Source organism: Onychomys torridus, chromosome 9, assembly GCF_903995425.1.
Source record: "Onychomys torridus chromosome 9, mOncTor1.1, whole genome shotgun sequence".
In the NCBI taxonomy this organism is placed as follows: Eukaryota; Metazoa; Chordata; class Mammalia; order Rodentia; family Cricetidae; genus Onychomys; species Onychomys torridus.
In genome coordinates this window covers 53893728-53913441 of record NC_050451.1, presented here as the reverse complement: position 1 = coordinate 53913441, position 19714 = coordinate 53893728, and the positions used below count along the sequence as shown (strand labels likewise).

The 19714-nt window shown below is 48.0% G+C and overlaps 1 long non-coding RNA gene across 1 annotated transcript; it reads left to right on the top strand.

Annotated features, from left to right (window-relative positions):
* The first annotated feature begins 589 nt into the window (after positions 1-589).
* LOC118590897 lies at positions 590-8360 on the top strand. The gene is made up of 3 exons (XR_004945870.1): positions 590-798; positions 5854-6114; positions 7553-8360. It is a non-coding gene; the product is annotated as an uncharacterized LOC118590897 (long non-coding RNA).
* The last annotated feature ends 11354 nt before the right edge of the window (positions 8361-19714 follow it).

Genomic DNA, 19714 nt, shown 5'->3' with positions numbered 1-19714 from the left:
ACAGTAATGTGTGTGCATGAAGGGTGGAAGGCGCACAGGCGAGGAGCTGAGCCGCCGCTAGGAATTCGTTTGAAGACTGCGCTGGGGCCCGACCCTACAGCTCCTTTCCAGGCCTGCCGCGGAGCCCCCAGCCCCAGCCCGCTCCGCTCCCTCAGCGCATAACTCCGGGCCGCGTTTTCGCGCTCGCTCTCCCGCTGCCCCCTCCTTTACCCACACCGGGTTACTGCTCCCCCGCCAGGAGTAAACAAGCAGCCGGAGCCCGCAGCCAGTAGGCCGGGCCCCTGAGCCCAGTTTCCTGCCCCAACCCTAGCAACAGGCTCCGCCCCCCACGACAGGCCCCGCCCCGCGCGCCTCCGCCCCTCCCTCCATTCCTTCTCTCGCCGGGTCGCGGAGCCGAAGAGGCCCCCAGCCTTCAGCGAGCCTCCTCCCGAGGGACCGCCCCGCCCACGCGCACGCGCCCACGTGACTCGCGCTATGGGCGGGAGGGAAAAAGGCGGGCTGGGGGCGTGGCCAAGACCCGCCCCGCCCCGCCCCGCCCTGCGGCCTGCGCTGCCTGGCTCTGCTCCAGCCCGCTAAGCGCGCTGGGACTCGGAGCGGCTGCGTGAGTACCAGAGCGGTTTCTGCAGACGCAGCGCGCTCCCCCATCTCCATCTTCCCTGTCTCCCTGGCCCGGCTGAACCTCTTAAATTTTCTGCCTGAGCCCCACAGTCGCCCTTCGGTTTTTGAACGTATGCATTCCGGCTACGTAAACATGCCTCCTGCGCGGTTAGGGGGGCTCTGGCTGCTCTTTCCTCGAAGGTGAGCGAACTTGAGATTCAGGACTGAGAAAGGAGATCCCAAGTCAGACACGGCCTCCTGTTGCTTCTCTGTCTGGTCTCTTAACGGCAGTTCAGGGTCAAAAAAGTGACCACTCCAAACCCACAGGCCAGGCCAGTCAGCACCCTCTCAGCCTCCACCTCACCCAGGGACAGCCCTTCTGCCAGTCACCTTCAAGGTAGCTCCGGGAGCTAGACGCAGCTGGCAGAGAGTGGGAAGTGGGAACCTTCCCAGCAGTACTTTCTTGTGCCTGTTAAAAGAGAAAGGACCGGGCAGGCCAGAATTCCATGGCCTGCTTCTCCACCTACTCGTTATCTTGGGCAAGTCATTTGACTTCTCTCTGCCGCATTCCAGAGATGACTTGTAACCTGGATGAGTTGACAGTAACTACCTAACAGAGATGTCGCATAGATTAATGGGGTAGGTCAGGTGTTCAGCAGAAAAGGGCTTGGCATCCAAGCTAATCAAAGAAATCACTAAGGACATTGTGTATGTTGCCTTTTGTTTTTTGTTTTTTTTTTTTTTTTTTTGGTTTTTCCAGACAGGCTTTCTCTGTGTATCTTTGCGCCTTTCCTGGAACTCACTTGGTAGCCCAGGCTGACCTTGAACTCACAGAGATACCCCTGGCTCTGCCTCCCGAGTGCTGGGACTAAAGGCATGTGCCACCACCGCCTGGCTGTATGTTGCCTTCTTAACGCGCTTCTGGATGCCTGCCAGTAGGGGCCGCATCCAGATGAGGCTTTGGGGGCCTGATCCAAAGTTACCACACGCAGGGGTGGGGTGTGATGGAGGGACAAACATAAGGTCGCTATAATGACAAGCAAATACAGTTTATGACTAGTAATCTTGAAAATCTTGTGGGATTGCACCCAGATCTTGTGCCAGCTACAGCGACCTTCCGCCACTGAGCTACATCCCCATTCTCTTCTTACAGATTACTTTGAGACAAACTTTCACTCAGGTCGCCACTTAATATAGCCCAGGCAGGCCTTGAACTTGTGACCCTCCTGCCTCAGCCTCCTGAACAGCTGAGATTAGGCTGAACTCCCAGACCCAGCACCAACAAATTAGAAGGACTGTCCTGTGCGACATGAACCAAATGTGGTACGGAGGACAGAGGTGTGAGTGGTGGGATGCTGGAACAGGAAAAAGATGGGGTGCTGAGAAAGAAGTTGGCCACAGGGCCCAGACAGTAGGAGACTCATTGGTCCCTGCTATTTTGACTCTTGACCCTTGGTTCAGTGAATTCCACAAGAGAGTGTTTGCTCAGGTTCCTTCAGAACAGAGCCTTTTGCTCTCCTCTGTCCAGCCTCTTTATATTCAGCCCCCAACTCTATCAATGTTTGTTAAATGTAATTTTACCCCAGGGGCTCATCTTAAAAGGAATTTTAGCTGACAGTTTTAATTCCGGTACTTGGCACGTGGATCTCTTTTGAGCTTGAGACCAGCCTGGTCTACATGGTGAGTTCAGGGACATCAAGGTCTACATGAGAGAGAGACCCTGTTTCACAAGTAGGAGGAGGAAGAAGAAAAGGAGTCTTAGGGGCTGAAAAGCACTTGCTGCTCTTTCAGAAGGACTGCGTTCAGTTTCTAGCATGCATATATGTGGCTTACATGTAACTCTAGTCCCAGGAGATATGATGCTCTCTCCTGGCCTCTGTGGTCTCCTGCATACACGTGATACACATATACACTCATGGAGTCTCACACATACACATAACATAAAGATAAATCTTTTTTTTTTTTTTTTTTTTCCAGACAGGGTTTCTCTGTGTAGCTTTGCGCCTTTCCTGGATCTCACTCTATAGACCAGGCTGGCCTTGAACTCACAGAGATCTGCCTGCCTCTGCCTCCCAAGTGCTGGGATTAAAGGCGTATGCAGCCACTGCCCAACATAAAGATAAATCTTAAACATGTTTAAAGGAACTTTCATTTTCTTACTCAACGCTAGAAGTATAGGAAGCCAGAAAGGGTATTTGTCGAGGTAAACAGCAAATAAGACGCAGAACTGAGTTTTTATTTTTCTGCTGTTATTGCCATCCTACAGGAGTTGAGAGGGAGGATAGTACAAAGGGTAGGATTTGGGGCTGGAGAGGTAGCTCAGTAGGTAAGAGCTTGCTGTACAAGCAGAGGACCTGAGTTCAGATCCCAGTAACTGCCCCTGTGGACACCCGTAAGCTAGGGTAGGGGGTGGAGGTGGAGACAAGAGGATCACGGGGCTTACTTCTAACCTTAGCTTCAGGTACAAGGAGAGATCCTATCTCAAGGGAATAAAGCAGAGAATGATAAAACAGGACATCCTGTGTCCTTTGAATGGCCTCCATGCCCATGTATGGACACATACACACCACACACACACACATACACACCACACACAAAACACACATCACACACACACACACACACACACACACACACACAGCACATAGGACTTGCAAGAGCTGAGAGCATTCCGACATTAGAAATAATGCAAGAGAGGACCTGGATGGTCCCCATGGATGAGTAAGATTTGGATGTATGGAAAGAAGTCTTTAGGGAGGAGGTGGCTCTTCAGCTAAGGCTACGACAGATGTTTCTAGGGGTGAGCAAAGAAACCAGTTGGATAAGAAGAGAGATTTATGTTGGATCTTAGTAAGACAAGGTGTTGGAGGGCTGTTGAGGCCAAATTTGGAGAAATCCCAACTAATGGGATAAGTTTTGACCTTTGTCTGAGTGGCAAAGACCTCCGGAAATTCGTGAACAGGGTGCTGAACCAAGCCTGGGTACCAGGAGGAGATATGCCAGCCTAATCTGATTTGCATCTTTTGCAGACAGTTACTTGCTGTATGTCCCTCCTCCACTCACAGGAAACTCTATCAACTAGTTTGCATCTCTTTCATCTCCAAACGAACGTGATATTTGTCCGGGAGCAGAGAAGGGAGAGGGTGATCAAGAGAAGCAGTATGTCTGCTGAAGACAAGCTACTTTGTGTTATCTCAGTTAATCCCACCTTCTGGAGGGGTGTGTTACTCCTCATTCACTCCCAGAAAGCCAGTCTCCTGCTTGCCAGTCTATTGATTTTTTTATTGGTAATCATCTTCATTCTCTTTTTAATATTTATGTGTATCTACCTAAGTGTATGTGATAGAAAAATCACAACAAGTCCACACGGTTGGGCTTGCCCAGCAGACCACCTAATTATTTCCGGTTCAAAATAGCCATTTCCAGGTCAGAACATCTCGCGTGTCTAGGACTCCGTGGCTTTACATGATTGCGTAAAGCGCAAGCGGCCATGTAATCTCTGCATATGCGTGGAGTAGTCACATGTCCTGTATGCATGCGTGGCCCACTCTTTAAAAAGCCAGTGCCATTTTGCACAGGTCTCTCTTCTCTCCTCTCCTCACTCATGTTTGTGCTTCACACAGGCCTGTCACCTCTATCCTCTATCCTCTATTAATAAACAGCTCTTCTGTGGATTTGTTGTGTTCGGGACGTGTTCCTCGTGGGGTAAGAGCACATAAATAACTAACAGTATGTATGTGTACTACATGCATGGAAGAGCTTGGAGAGGTCAGAAGAGGGAGTCAGATCCCCTGGAACTGGAGTTAACAGATGGTTGTGAGCCACCATGTGAGTGCTAGGAACTGAATTTGGGTCCTCTATGAGAGCAGCAAATGCTCCTAAACACTGAGTGCTCTCTCCAGTCCCTCACTTTCATTCTTGCTAAGAGAAAATGGGCAGGTTGAAAACTGAGTTCACCAATTCCATAGCTGTCTCTCCTGATGAAAAATTGGTTATGACATGCTACTCAGGGGTTGCAGCTGCTCAGAGTCATTAAAAAGGCATTGCTTGAGTTAGAAGTGTTGGTGTGTGTATAATCCCAGTACTTGAGAGTCAGGAAAAGGGCTGAAAATTCAAGGCCAGACTGGGTTACACATTGTCAACAAACCAGGGCTAGGGCTTATCTCACTAGTAGAGTATCCTGGGTCTAAGTGTTGCTCAAGGGAAAACTGTTCAACTCTATACTTAAGCACTTGTAAATGGTTCCATTATTACTGGAATTTTTCTATCTGTGAAATGCATGTCAGCAGCTGTACGAATGGAGGGCACGTCTCAAAGCTTGCTTCCCATAGCTGTTCCAGTGGCAGAATGTACAACAGAAATGGGAAGTAAGTTCCACAGTCATAGATCTAGGAGGTAGGGGAGCTAGAATTCAAACCAATGTATCATCCATTCATTTGTGCTTTCATTCATGCACTGGTAGTTTTGTTTGCTTATTTGTTTTTGTTTGGAGAATCTTTTTTCTTTCTTTTTTTCTTTTCTTCCCCCCCCCCCCCCACGGTTTCTCTGTGTAGCTTTGCGCCTTTCCTGGATCTCGCTCTGTAGATCAGGCTGGCCTCAAACTCACAGACATCCACCTGCCTCTGCCTCCCGAGTGCTGGGATTAAAGGCGTGCTCCACCACTGCCCGGCTTTGTTTGGAGAATCTTGCTATATAAACCCAGGCTAGCTTTAGACTCAGAGGTACTCCTGCCTCAACCTCTCAATGCTAGGATTACAGGAATGTGCCAGTGTCCAGCTTCAAACCTATGTTTGATGCCAAAGCCCACACCTGCTGCTTCTCACAAACCTAATCAGAAGACACAGGCATCCCCACTCCCAGATCCATTAGGAGTGACCTTGCTAGGCTCTCAGTTTTAGAAATATTTGTACAACCCCGACTTTTCTCTTTTGTTATGTTTAGTAAGAGGAAATCCACATCTTGTATCTTGAGAGTCAGAAAAGACTGAGTTGGAATTCTGTTTCTGCTTTTTACCAGCTAGTCCCAGAGGCTAATTAAATGCAGCAATCTTAAGCTTCAGGGCCCTTCACGTGCAAGCTGCCTGCCCAGTCTCAGACCTCTCGTTTTTTTTGCATTATTGTCTTTAAAGAAGTCTCCAACAGGGGTTGGGGATTTAGCTCAGTGGTAGAGTGCTTGCCTAGCAAGTGCAAGGCTCTGGGTTCGATCCTCAGCTCAAAAAAAAAAAAAGAAAGTCTCCAACAATTGTGTGTGCTTCAGACCCCAGACATCTGGACCAGCCCCAAGTGGATGGCCTCCATTGAGTCCTGCCCAACCCTGTTTTCACATCCTGGACTCTGGTCTACCGGTGGAACATCCAGTCAGTGAGGAGTGCTAGAGATGCTGCCAATAGCCTGAGGAACTGGATCTCTGAGAGCTGGAGGCCTGGGCAAAGGTCACACAGCCCCAAGGACAAGAGAAACTTCTGAATTATCTCTTAGCAGTTAAGTCCAAAGCACTGAAGTATTTCTGCTCTGAAAGGTAAGTAATTCCTTATAAAAATGATGTATGCACATGAAAATAAGTCAGTCTTTTTATTTTGCTTCTCAGTAACTGCTATTACTTTCTAATGGGATGTGTTACACCTGTTGAACATTACACAGTTTCCCAAACCTTACCATCAGATTGCACAGTACTGCTGTCATTTCCTGTTCCCCAACAGGCTTTACATGGTGCTTGCATTTTTAATACAGCATCTACCAAGACCTAACTCTGTGAAGACTTGACATCATCCAAATGAACTTAATGCAGGCTAATTTGGAAACTGCTCTTCCTTTACTAGGCCATGCTCATTATGACAGATACCCGATATCATTGTGTTTTCCTAAGTATTTATAAAATACCCTAGGCGGCAGGCGGTGGTGACACACACCTTTAATCCCAGCACTGGGGAGGCAGAGACAGGCGGATCTCTGTGAGTTCGAGGCCAGCCTGGTCTACAGAGCGAGATGCAGTACAGGCACCAAAACTACACAGAGAAACCCTGTTTCGAAAAACAAAAATAAAATAAAATACCCCAGGCTTGGTAAAGACAAAATGATCAGGAATTCAAAGTTATCCTCCACTATAGATGAACTTTTGAGCCAAGCAAAGCTACATAAGACTGTGTGTCTAAAAGAAATTACAATTCTTTTTTCAGGCAAAAGGACACAAGCCATAAAAGAGGGTATAAACCATTGTTGATCTAGTTTCAAGTCAGTCATGGTGTGTGTGTGTGTGTGTGTGTGTGTGTGTGTGTGTGTGTGTGTGTTGGATAAGTGAATACAATGTGATTAACAGTGTATGAAACCCTACGTGAAGTTCTATGGCTTCTCAATAGCCATTCTGACAGCAGAGAAATTAACTGAGATAAGAACTGGACAAGTGTTTGAATGGCTTCCCAAAACCAGTTGTGTGGTGTTTTAATTTTTGAGTTAATTGGAATAAATAGTTAATTTTATTTATTAATAGAATAAAATACAAGGCCAGGTGTGGTGGTGGTGGTGGTGGTGGTGGTGGTGGTGGTGGTGGTGGTGCAGCACACCTTTGATCCCAGCACTCAGGAGGCAGAGGCAGGCAGATCTCTACGATCAAGGCCAACCTGGTCTACAGAGTGAGTTCCAGGACAGCCAGGAATACACAGAGAAACCCTGTCTTGAAAAAGCCAAATCCGCAAATAAATAAAATAAAATGAGCTGAGTGTGGTGGTACAGAGGCAAGCAGATCTCTTTGAGTTCAGGGCCAGCTTGGTCTACATAGCAAGTTCCAAGCTAGCCAGGTTTACATGGTAAGACCCTGTCTCAATAAATTAAAACATTTTGAGGTACCTCTGTAACTTTGTTGTAGGGCCCTAAGGTATCTCACAATTGGGGGAAGATTGAGTCAGAAACTGTTAGAGAGGATTTCAAAAACAACTAAAGGACAGCTTGGTTATCTCCAGCAGGATGGATCAGAAGAGGATACTGCCATATTGCCCTGAGCATGCTCCATCTCCTCTGGTCCTGGAAATGACCAGGTCTGGACCAGGTCTGGGACTTGGATGGGAGAGTGGAGGAGAGATACAACTGTATACACCTTTGTTCATGGCCTGCCACAATGTCCATGCTCAACCAAACACAGGAAATCTTCCTGAAGTCTCTTTTCCTGGTACACCCTGCTCCCCCTGCTTGGGTTATAGTTACATAAAACATCCACAAAGCCAAAAACAACGATGGATTATTTGGAGGTCTGCACTTGTTACTGGATCTGTTACTTAGGTTGTTTGACACCTTGGTTATTGCCTCTTTCCAAAGTCTCTCCCAGCCTTGAATATCTCTGGGTCTAGGCATCTGCCCTCAGACTCTCCTCCCTAGCCCAGGTTTCTGCCTCTGACTTCACCTCGGCAAGAGACATGGAACTGTTTTTTCTGGGGTGCAACCAGGCAAAATTCTGACTCACGGCAGGCTCGTCTCTGAAAAGAAGGAAGAAATAGCAGTGACAAGAACAGCTACTGAGGGGAGCTGGAAATACTTGCTGATCTGAGGTGACTTGAGGAGATTCAGTCTGGGAAGGCCATCAAACCGTACCTCTGTGATAAGCACATTTCTTCATATGTACCCTACACATTAGTGTTTTCAAAGATCCAGAAGCCACCGCTAGTGGTTCACACCTGTATTGCCAACACGCCAGAGCCCAAGGCAAGAAGATGGCAAGGCTGAGATCAGCCTCAGCTATACAGCAAGCACCAAGTCAGCCTGGGCTTTATAGCAAGACCCTATTTTAAGGGTTCTGTCCTTAATTGTGTCATCAGCCTGGGACCTGGGCGAGCCTAAAAGGAGGGTGGGCCCTCTGTGTGTCTCCCTTTTCTCTTTCCGCTCTCTTCCCTCGGCTCTGTCTCTCTGTCTCTCTGTCTCTCTCTCTCTCTCTCCCTCTCTCTCTCTCTCTCCCTCTCTCTGTCAATAAAGCTCTAGAAAGGTAACCATAGCTCGTGACTTTCCTCCAGCAGCTCCTCCATCGGCATGGCTGCCGTGGGCGGCGGCCAGCCAAGAGCAGCGCCGATTTAACCAACACCTATCCCAAACAAAACAAAATCAACCATTTGTTAAAGTCAAGAAAGCAAATTGTAGAATTGAAGTAATATTGAAATTATAAAACACCACATTGTACAATATTTATTTATTTACATTTATTGGTTTTTCGAGGCAGGGTTTCTCTTTGTAGTTTTGCGCCTTTCCTGGATCTCGAACTGTAGACCAGGCTGGCCTCAAACTCACAGAGATCCACCTGCCTCTGCCTCCGAGTGCTGGGATTAAAGGCGTGCTCCACCACCGCCCGGCTACAATATTTGTGTTTTAAGATTTGTTTTTATTTTATGTGTATGAGTGTTTGCCTGCCTGTATGTCTGTGCACCGTGTGTGTGTGTGTGTGTGTGTGTGTGTGTGTGTGTGTGTGTGTAATGAGATTCTTTGGCACTGGAGTTAACAGGCAGTTTCGAGCTGCCACCTGAGTGCTGACAGTGAAACCCAGGTCCTCTGAGCCAGTATTAGTTTTGAAGCCCTGTGGAGGATACCTTTCCACTTATGACCTTGAAGTACCAGCCCCTGGGGCATGGCCTCAGGGTCACCCTTAAGACCTCAGAGGCTTGTATTCGACTCTTCTCTCCCTCATGGGCTAATCAGCCAGCAGAATAGCATGAGACGGGACCTCAGCCTTCCAGGACCCTGTGACGATTCGGATGACTCGCCTATTCTGTTTAGTGAGTTGTCTTTTCCAATTTATGTCCTAATAAATTCGTTATACCCCTTAAGCAGACTCCCTTGGATTTCTCACTATAAAGCCCTGACAATAAACTCCAGCAGTGTGAGCATGCTATATGCTTGCAATAATGTCTTAAAATAAAATTTAAATCACTTGGGAAAAAAATTAAGATACTAGTTATATGTAAGCTTTGAGTCTGAGCAGGAAGGAAGAGGCGATTTCTCTCTGCCTGGTTTTTTTAAAGTATTATTTCTTTGAAAGATGTCATTTGTGACACTGCCCTCCCCCTGTCTCCCAGTCAAGGGTCAGGTGATTAGCCAATCCACAGCCATAAAAAAAGTCAGTTTATCAGGAAAGTTTGCAAGTTAAAGGCAGAATCTAGCAGGGTGGTGGTGGCACACGCCTTTAATCCCAGCACTCGGGAGGCAGAGGCAGGTGGATCTCTGTGAGTTAGAGGCCAGCCTGGTCTACAGAGCAAGTTCCAGGACAGGCCCCAAAGCTACACAGAGAAACCCTGCCTCGAAGGAAAAACAAACAAACAAACAAACAAAAAACCCAAAGCAACAACAACAACAACAAAAGAGGCAGAATCTGCATTACTCAAGATTCCTGATCCCCACCCCACTTCCAATAAGCATTCTGAATGTAGGAGGTATCTGTCCCTGCCTAGCCTAGGGCTCCAGAAACCTATCTGCTTAGATCAGGAAGTCAACTGCAGGATTGCCCAGAGCCCAGGAAATAGCCAGATCCCTAGGCTGCATATTCTAGCAGACGAAGCTCAGGGCTGCCGGTGGTCTAGCCTCGGGCATAACTAGCTCAGGGCTGCCAGTGGTCTAGCTTCAGTGACATAAGTAGCTGGGTGACCAGATGGCTTCTTCTGCAATATGAGTAGGCAGTAGACGGTGCTTATAGCTTGGAAAGGCCACTATTTCCTAATTTGACAAGCACGGAGAAAGACTCTGAAAGAAGGAACAGCAGGCCCACCTAGAAGGGTTGGCCAAGGTCATCTTTTTCCTTCCTAATTATGCAGGGGTGGGGGCATGTGCCCATGAGTGCAGGTGCCCAAAGAGGTTCGAGGTGCCAGGTGCCCTGGAGCTGCCGTTACACATGGTTGTGAGCCACACGTGATGTGGGTATGTCCTGGGAACTGAACTCAGGTCTTTAGAGCATCAAGCAGTCTTAACCAGTTAGCCCTTTCTCTAGCTCCAGAGCAGTCCTGAAAAGCACCAGAGGGCTAGGGACCCAGACAGGAGCTGCCTTTCCAGGACATGAATGTAACTGATTTCAAGATCAAGGCAAAATGGGGCTCCACGTGCAGCCAGGGAGCTGTATTTATGGTTTTGAGCAAGCAGGTCTGATCCTGGAGTCACTTGAGAGAAAACCTTGGGGTGTTGCGTGTGCAGCCAACCAGGAAAGTGAGTACTTTGAAGTAAGTTGTGCTGTGGTCATTTGCCCACAGTGTATAAGGGTTTCCCTGAGACCAGCCCCCTCCACAGAAGCCAAGCGGAGAAACTAGCACATGCTGCCAGTGACAGAGCAGGTAGGCAATTACCCACCAGCCTCAGTTCCTACAAGTGTAAAAAGAAAGCCAGTGCCCCTGCCGCCCAGGGTTGGTACGACCCCCGTTAGCGACCAGGAGTGTGCAGGCTAGTTCTCACGAGAATAACCTCATGCAACGCTAGGCCAGCATGCTGGCATAGTCCTGTGACCCCGCCGTAGAGAGACTGAGATAAAAGGATTTTATGAATTCCAGGCCAACCTGGGCTTACATAGTACCAGGCTAGGCAGAACTACACAGCAAGATTGGGTCTCAAGAAACTAAAAAAGCCAAGACAACAACAAAATCCCCCCAAAAGCATAAAAACAAACAAACAAAAAACTTAAAGACAAACAGCCCTTAAAAAACAAAGAAAAACATCTTAAAGGCAATGCTGCAACTTCAGGGTGTTACCCGGAGTCCTTTTGACCACTCAGGTTTGGATAACAGATTCTGCACCACGATTTTCAACGGGCCTGCACCAAATGGCAGTCTGGGACTATCTTCCTAAGGGACCCTTTTTGAGCTGGTTTCACGATGTACCTTGGTCTGTCCTTGAACTTGTCCTTCTGTCTCAACCTTCCAAGGGTTAGGATTATAGACCTGTGCCACCACATGACTCTAAGGGGCTCTTTGTGATTTTTGTTCCTGTTTTTTGAGACAAGGTCTCCCTACACAGCCCTGGGAGTCCTGAAACTCTACCTAGCCCAGGCTGGCCTCAAACTCATGAGAGATCCACCTGCCCCTGCCTACCGAGTGCTGAGACTAAAGGGACACCCGGCTCCAAGGGACTTTTACTAAGGTAATTATTAGGATTATTCAGCATGTAATCCATGACTTCTTTTTGAGACTGACCCCGTGGGAGCTGCTGAACCTATTAGCCCAGCTGGCCGGTCTACTGGGAACCTGGGAGGGCCGAACTGGAACCAAGGCCTGCACTTGGGGGCCTTGGGAAACACTGTGTACTGACTCTTCCTTGCGCTCTTTAAAGTACTGATTTGGTGATACCATTTTAAAGCTCGAGAGAAATAGATAATGCCCGGAAAACTGAAAAACAAGAACTTGTCAAAGGTCACCATAGTCAGAAACCATGAATTTAACTGTTTCCTTCTTTCCTTCCTCCCTCCCTCCTTTCTTCTTTCCCTTCTTCCTTCTTTTTCTTTCTTTTTAACTGAGGCAAAGAAGGAAATGTTTGGGGACTACAAAAGGCCAGGTCCCTTTCCCTTATCAGTATCCACAGGGACACAACCACAGAACAATAAATTCTCGCAGCTTCCTGTACAATAATCTTAGCATAGAACCATTTACACATATTTAGGATGTGTTTAAAGACTTGGAAGATGTAAGAGAGTAAACACAAAACACAAAGTTAGGTGTGGGGTGCTACAGTCATGCTGGTGGTGATCCTAGTACTAAGGAAGTTGAGGCAGGAGAATGGCTACAAAGTCAAGGGAGGGGAGGAAGCATGGGATGTCTCCGCCAGTAAAGGTGCTTGCCCCCAAGGCCGGTGAACAGTCTGATTTCCCGAGCCCACGTAGTGAAAGGGGGCACTGACTCCTGCAAGTCACCCTATCACCACCACACAAGCCACCTCCCTCGATAAACTAATTAAAAGTATTTTAAAAGCAAAAGAGAATAAAAAAGCAAGGTACTAAATGGTTTATGCAGTTATCAAATATGTGAAAAACAAAAACAAAAAAACCAGACACGTCAAAACATGAAACATTCCAGTAAATAAATTTGATTTGGGGAAGAAAGATTCTCGGTGCTTTATTTGAGGAGGAATCTAATTATTCACACATTTCCGTGTTTTCCAGTTTATACCCTAAGCTATCTATTACTTTGTAAGGTGGTGGGCGAGGTTGAAAATGTCCCAAACCTCCTGCTTCCTTCCCAGTTCACTGAATCAGGAGAATTCTCCCCACTAGGGCCTATCTGAAAAGTTGTGAAGGTTGCGCGGGACTTTTGGGCACACAGACCCTCTTGGGGCTGCAGTTGGAGAAGAGGTTGGACCGTGGGGGAGGCAGGCGGGATCGCGCGGGTCTCCAGCGTTCCTCTGCACACAGGGGGCCAGCGAGCCTCGTCCCACTGGCTGGGGTCCGTTACACCGGGCCGCGCGAGGCTCCCTTAATGAGTTGCAGCCACATTGGGGCAGCAGCCTTTGCTCCCGCCCAGCCACGAAAGGCTCGGGCCAGACTTGCAACGCGATCGCCCCCATCATGATCCTGGCATAAGGAGCCTCCTGGAGTCCCTTCCCGTTCCAGCCCAGTCTTGGTGCGCCGAGAAGACGCGGAACGCGGACGTGCCTGGGCCCACGGAGGCCCCTGCGCTACCCCGGGGCCCGCCCTGCCGGGGTGAGTGGGTGGGGGTGGGGAGGACATCGGGCCAACACCGGGTTCCAGAGGCGGACTGCACGTTCCTGCCGCGCGACTGTGGCGCCGCCCTGTGCCCACATGTGGGCGTCTGTGCCAACCGCCAGGGATACCCAAGGCCCCCAGAGCGCAATCGCCCAAGGCGGCCTTGGGCCTGGGCACCACGCCAGCTTTCCTTCAGTGCCTTGCCTCTCATGGGCCGCCGCCCTGCCCCCTTCCCCCTTGCCTGGCCAGTTTCTGTCTCCACTTTGTTTCCAGCCCAAGGCTAAATATGCCTTCTGGAGGCCTTGAACCCATCCTTCACTGCTATCTGCAATCCACCCCCTCTTACTGGAACATTCAGCACCTCCCCACCGGGCTGCCCTCTCAGTGTCAGCCAGAAACATTCCCAAGACCAAGAATAGTCCACACCTGTGCCTTCACCCCAGCCAGCTGTGTAACTTGCAGGGCCCGGTGCAAAATGCAAGGCAGGGCCTCTGGCTCAGAACCTGAGTTCCTAGCAGGAGACAGCGGAGCATTGACCCAAACCCAGGATCCTTCAAGGGGACCGCTTGAACCTGCTTCGGAGCCAGCCAGTCAGCCTGGCCATGAGGTCTTCCGCTCTGCTCTGCTCCCAAAGAGTCTTATTCTCATTCTCATTCTCTCTCTCTCTCTCTCTCTCTCTCTCTCTCTCTCTCTCTCTCTCTCTCTCTCTCTCTTCCCCTCTCTCTCCCTGGCTCTCCTCTCTCCTATCCCCTTCCCTCCTTCCAATAAAGCTCTCTGTAACTCTGGTAGTCGTGGCCATGGCTGGTAGTCGTGGCCATGGCTCATGACTTTTCCCGCCAGTAACCAGCACTGTTCATCCCTTCACTACCTTTTTCTTTCTTTCCTTTCTTCTTTGAGCAGAAAGCAGACAGAGGTCCAGGGCCCTCCTAATCACGAGTGCTTTGCAAATATAGAGGAAAATGCACCGGTGAGGCCAGCCTCCCCAGAGCCTTTTAAAGTGCTGCCTCACAGCTGGTGGTGGCGGCGCATGCCTTTAATCCCAGCACTCAGGAGGCAGAGCCAGGCGGATCTCTGTGAGTTCGAGGCCAGCCTGGGCTACCAAGTGAGTTCCAGGAAAGGTGCAAAGCTACACAGAGAAACCCTGTCTCGGGAAAAAAAAATGCTGCCTCACAAGTTACTTCAGTCCTTCCTTGTGGGGAGTGACCTGGCAGACACCACCTTAGTCAAACCATGGAAACCACAGGTCCTGAGATGAGTGGCCCTTGTATGCCACTTGACAGGACACAGTGAGAAATGACAGTATAAACACTGTGATGCTTCGTCTCAAAGAAGCATAGCCTGGGTTAACCACAATGAAATCAAGCAACTCCAAACTGAAGAGAGCATGAAAAACCAACACATCCAGCCTGTGAACATCAATGTAACTTGAGGAACTGCTCAAGATGGACACATATGACAACTGGGTGCAACATGTGACCTCAGGAAGAACCCTATTGAGACCACAGGCAACACTTGAATGGAGCCAAGTGTGGGGGTGCATACCTATAATCACAACACTTCCGAAGTGGAGATGGGGAGAACAGGAACTCAGGATCAGCCTCAGGGATGTATCAATTTCCAGGCTAGACTAGAGTATGAGATAAGCAAACAAAAAAAATAAAAAAAAACAACCCAACAAATCTTGACTAGGCTCAGGACAAAAAGAATAGAGGCTAGAGAAATGACTCAGTGGTTGAGCGCACTGGCTGCTCTGACAAAGGACCTGGGTTTTATTTCTAGCACCCACATAGTGGCTCACAACCATCTGTAATTCCAGTTTCAGAGGATATGCCGCCACCTTCTGGCCTTTGTGAGCACTGCAGGCAAAACATTCATACACATTAAAAAAAAGAAAGAAAAGAAAGCCTGGAGTGGGTGGCGCACACCTTTAATCCCAGCACTTGGCAGGCAGCCTGGTCTACAGAGCGAGATCCAGGACAGGCACCAAAACTACACAGAGAAACCCTGTCTCGAAAAACCAAAAAAGAAAAAAAAGAAAGAAAGAAAAAAAGAAAAGAAAAAGAAAGAAGAAAGCAAGAAAGACAACGGAATCCTTTTTTAAAAAAAGTAAAATTTGCCACCACAGACTCCCATTAGTTTCTCCTCTAGCTCATGTCAGAAGAGAACAGTGTTCTATTCATCTGCACTTAAACACCGGGGGTGGTCTTTCATGTTTCTCTGGTCCTTCTCAGCCCAGCCCCTGAATCCTGCCAATTCTGGGTTTGTAAACTCTCTCTTCCATACCTGCCTTTTAAATGAAACCTCCAACTCTTAAAATAGGATTCAGCCTAGCTCGCATAATTGTCTTAAGGAGGCTCTATAGAGGAGTGTGTAGGCATTGTGTAAATACAAGGTCTGATTGCTGTGTCTCCAGTTTGGATCACAGCTGTTTACCACTGTTACCTCCTAGTTGGTTTTCCCAGCGCCCATCACCAACCTGTCCTGTATTCAGTTACCAGAGTCGTTTGCCTAAAGACACTCATCATCCTTTGGGGACCTTGCTTCCTATGGTCCATGCCCAGACTTAATCTGTGACTTCTGGGAATGTTGTGTTCTTTGAGTTGAGCGAGGTGGTCTGCTCTTCTATCAAATGACTACAAATTTGTGTGCCCATTTCTAGAGTAAGCAAAAGTTAATGGATAAAACTTGCTGGTTTTGCCGGGCGGTGGTGGCACATACCTTTAATCTCAGCACTCGGGAGGAAGAGGCAGGTGAATCTCTGTGAGTTCGAGGCCAGCCTGGTCTATAGAGCGAGATCCAAGACAGACACCACAGAGAAACCCTGTCTTGAAAAACCAAAAAAAAAAAAAAAAAAAAAAAAAAAAAAAAAGAAAAGAAAAGAAAAAAACCACAACAACAAACCCGAAACTTGCTGGATTTGAAGATGCCCCCACAGTCTTGTTTTTTTTGTTTTTGTTTTTGTTTTGTTTTGTTTTAGTAGTGAGGACCCACCCTTTGATCCACTAGCATTCATGGATGACTAAAGGAATGAGCCAGCAGTGTATAAATAATACATATTTGGCAATAGCAGATGAAGCTTTATTTGGAGGCTTGGGTTTTTTCTGGGCATGCATGTGTTAGTAGTTGTGATTTGTGTAACTCACGTCAATTTTATGGCCAGTTTATTGCTGGTTTTTGAAGATGAAATGAAACACATCAAAATTTCATCGTGAACAATTACAGAAAACATGTATTCCAAATAAACACCAGAATCACAGTTCCAGGGTCCCCAACGTTTCCATCACCACTTCCATTGACTTCAAAGTGTTTCAATCCCTGCTCATGTTTGCTGGGGTGTTTTTGTTGGGAATTGCTGAGATACGGTCTTACCTTGTAGCCCTTGCTGGTCTGGAACTCTTTATGTAGACCATGCTGGACGTATTAAAAATATAGATGCATGGGGCTGGAGAGATGGCTTAGCAGTTAAGAGCACTGACTGAGGACCTAGATTCAATTCCCAGCATCCACAGGGCGGCTCACAACTATCTGTAACTCCAATTCCAGGGAACTCGACACCCTCACACAGACATACATGCAGGCAAAACACCAATGCACATGAAATAAAAATAAATACGTTACTTTAAAAATATAGATGTTAGCCAAGTGTGGTGGCACAGAACTTTAATCCCAGCCCTGATGGGGCAGATGCAGGTGAAATTCTGAATTCAAGGCCGTGTGTGTGTGTGTGTGTGTGTGTGTGTGTGTGTGTGTGTGTGTATGCTAAGGGCAGATGAGGTGAGATGGCTCAGCCTGTTAAGATGCTTGCCATGTGAGCCTGGTGACCTCAGTTCAGCTCCTGGAACTGCTATGGAATAATCCTCTTGTACACTGTAAAGATTTGTCACTCGAATTGATCTAATAAAATGCTGATTGGCCAGTAGCCAGGCAGGAAGTATAGGCAGGGAGAGCAAACTGAGAATGCTGGGAAGAGAAGGGCAGAGTCACCAACCTGACAACGAGGCAAGATGAGAATGTCATATTGAGAAAAGGTACCAAGCCACATGGCTAAACATAGGTAAAAATTATGGGTTAATTGAAGTGTAAGAGCTAGTTAGTAATGAGCCTGAGTTACTGGTTGAGGATTTATAATTGATATAAGCCTCTGTGTGGTAATTTGGGAAGCAGCTGCGGGCATTTGGGAGTTGCTGGCAGTACAGAAACTTCTGCCTACATGGAACCTATGGTGTAAGGAGGGAACCAACTTCCAAAAGTTGTCCGCTGACTTCTAGTCATGTGGACACACTGTGACATGTGCATGCATACACACACACACACACACACACACACACACACACACACACACACACACTGTTTTAATCGTTATGAGGCAATAATATCTCATTATGTGTCCCTGACTACCTGGAACTTGTTAGATACATCAAGGCTGGCCTCAGACTGACAAGAGACCCACAGTCTATGCCCCTGGAGTGCTGAGGTTAAAGGTGTGCACTGCCACGCCTGGGTAAGAACTTATGTAGTGAAGTGGAGTATGCCAGATTTTTTATGTTGTCTCTTAAAGGCCCATATGTTAAAGGTGTGGTCCCCACAATGGTATAGTTTGAAGGAGGAGCCTGGGGGGGAGGTATTTGGGTTATTTGGATCTCTTTCTTATCCTCAGTTTTTAAATTAGTGCAGAGGCTCAATCCTAGGACCTCACATACGCTAGCTAGGAGCTCTGCTTAGGCTACCCTTCCAGTCCTCCTTTTCTGCTGCCCTTCCAAGCCACAAGGTGAGTGTTTTGTGCTGCCATGTGCTTCGACCATAATGTGTACCCGCACCACAGGCCCAGAGCAAGCTGGATCATCTTATTCATGAACTAGAATTTCTAAAGCTCAAGCAAAAACAAACCTTTTCCTTTTATAAGCTAATTACTTCAGGCATTTCATCATAATGATGACAGGCTGACTAACATGGGAACAACTTAGAAAATAAAATGATCAAGACTAGAATCTGTGTGTATGTGTAGGTGTGCGCACGTAAGTAGGCACATACGGACAGGACAGAGGAGAAGGGTGGGCATCCTCTATCCCTCTCTGCCTCATTCCTTTGAGGAAGGATCTTTCACTAAACCTGGAGCTTGCCATTTTCCAGCAAGGCTGGCAGCCAGCGAGCCCCAGCATCCTGCTGCCTGCATGGCTCCCCACCCAGCCCTGGCATTACAGGAATGCACACTCTTGCCCAGCTTTTTATGTGGGTGCTGAAGATCCAAACTCAGGCCCTCAAGCTGCTGCGGTGAACACTCCTGTTCACCGAGCCATCTCCCTGGTCCAAACACAGTCACTTGTGTGATTGTCTGAGAAGCTCGTCCAGTTTTCTTTGCTCTGCTTGTATTCGTTCCTTTCCACTGTGGCAAAATACAGGACAGAAACAGCCTGAAGGAGGAAGGATTTATTTTAACTCATGGATTCAAAGGGCTCAGTCCACCATGGGAGGGAAGGCACCGTGGAACAGGAATCAGAGAGCAAAGCCACAGAGGAGGCTGAGAAGGAAGATCATGAATTTGAGACCAGCCTGGCTTACACAAGGAGTTCTAGGCCAACCTGGGCTACACAGTGAATTCTAGGCCAGCCTGGGCTACACAGTGAATTCTAGGCCAGCCTGGGCTACACAGTGAATTCTAGGCCAGCCTGGGCTACACAATGAATTCTAGGCCAACCTGGGCTACACAGTGATTCTAGGTCAGCCTGGGCTACACAGTGAATTCTAGGTCAGCCTGGGCTACACAGTGAATTCTAGGCCAACCTGGGCTACACAGTGAATTCTAGGCCAGCCTGGGGCTACACAGTGAATTCTAGGCCAGCCTGGGCTGCATAGCAAGACTTTGTCTTGGAGTCTAAATCAGGATCCAAGCAATGGCCCAGTGGGTAAAGGCACTTGCTATTAAGTCTGAACTCTATGCCCAGAGCCCACAGAGTACTAGGGAACCTGCACTCACAGGTTGTCCTCTGACTTTCGCATACACACCATGGTGCACACACCAATGTAATTAAAGACCAACAAGAAAAAAAAATCCAAACAAATAAAAAATTCCATTTAGTCCCAGTATTATCCATCCCCAGACCACCCTGAGCCCTCCCTGCCCATTCTCTGCCAGGTGTGCTACCTCACTGCAGTGAAGGTAGGCCAGCCGTATGCAGATGATATACAAATACTTGGGCACTTGCTGGGCAGTGGTAGCATATGCCTTTAATCCCAGCACTCAGGAGACAGAGCCAGGCAGATCTCTGTGAGTTTGAGGCCAGCCTGGTCTACAGAGCAAGATTCAGGACAGGCTCCAAAGCTACACAGAGAAACCCTGTCTCAGAAAACCAAACAAAACAACACTCGGGCACTCTATACAGAAGGGCATGTGTATCCTTGACCCCCAGAAGGTACCAAAACCAATGAATAATGGTGTTTTTCTTCTTACGGTATATGTATACCTAATAGGCCC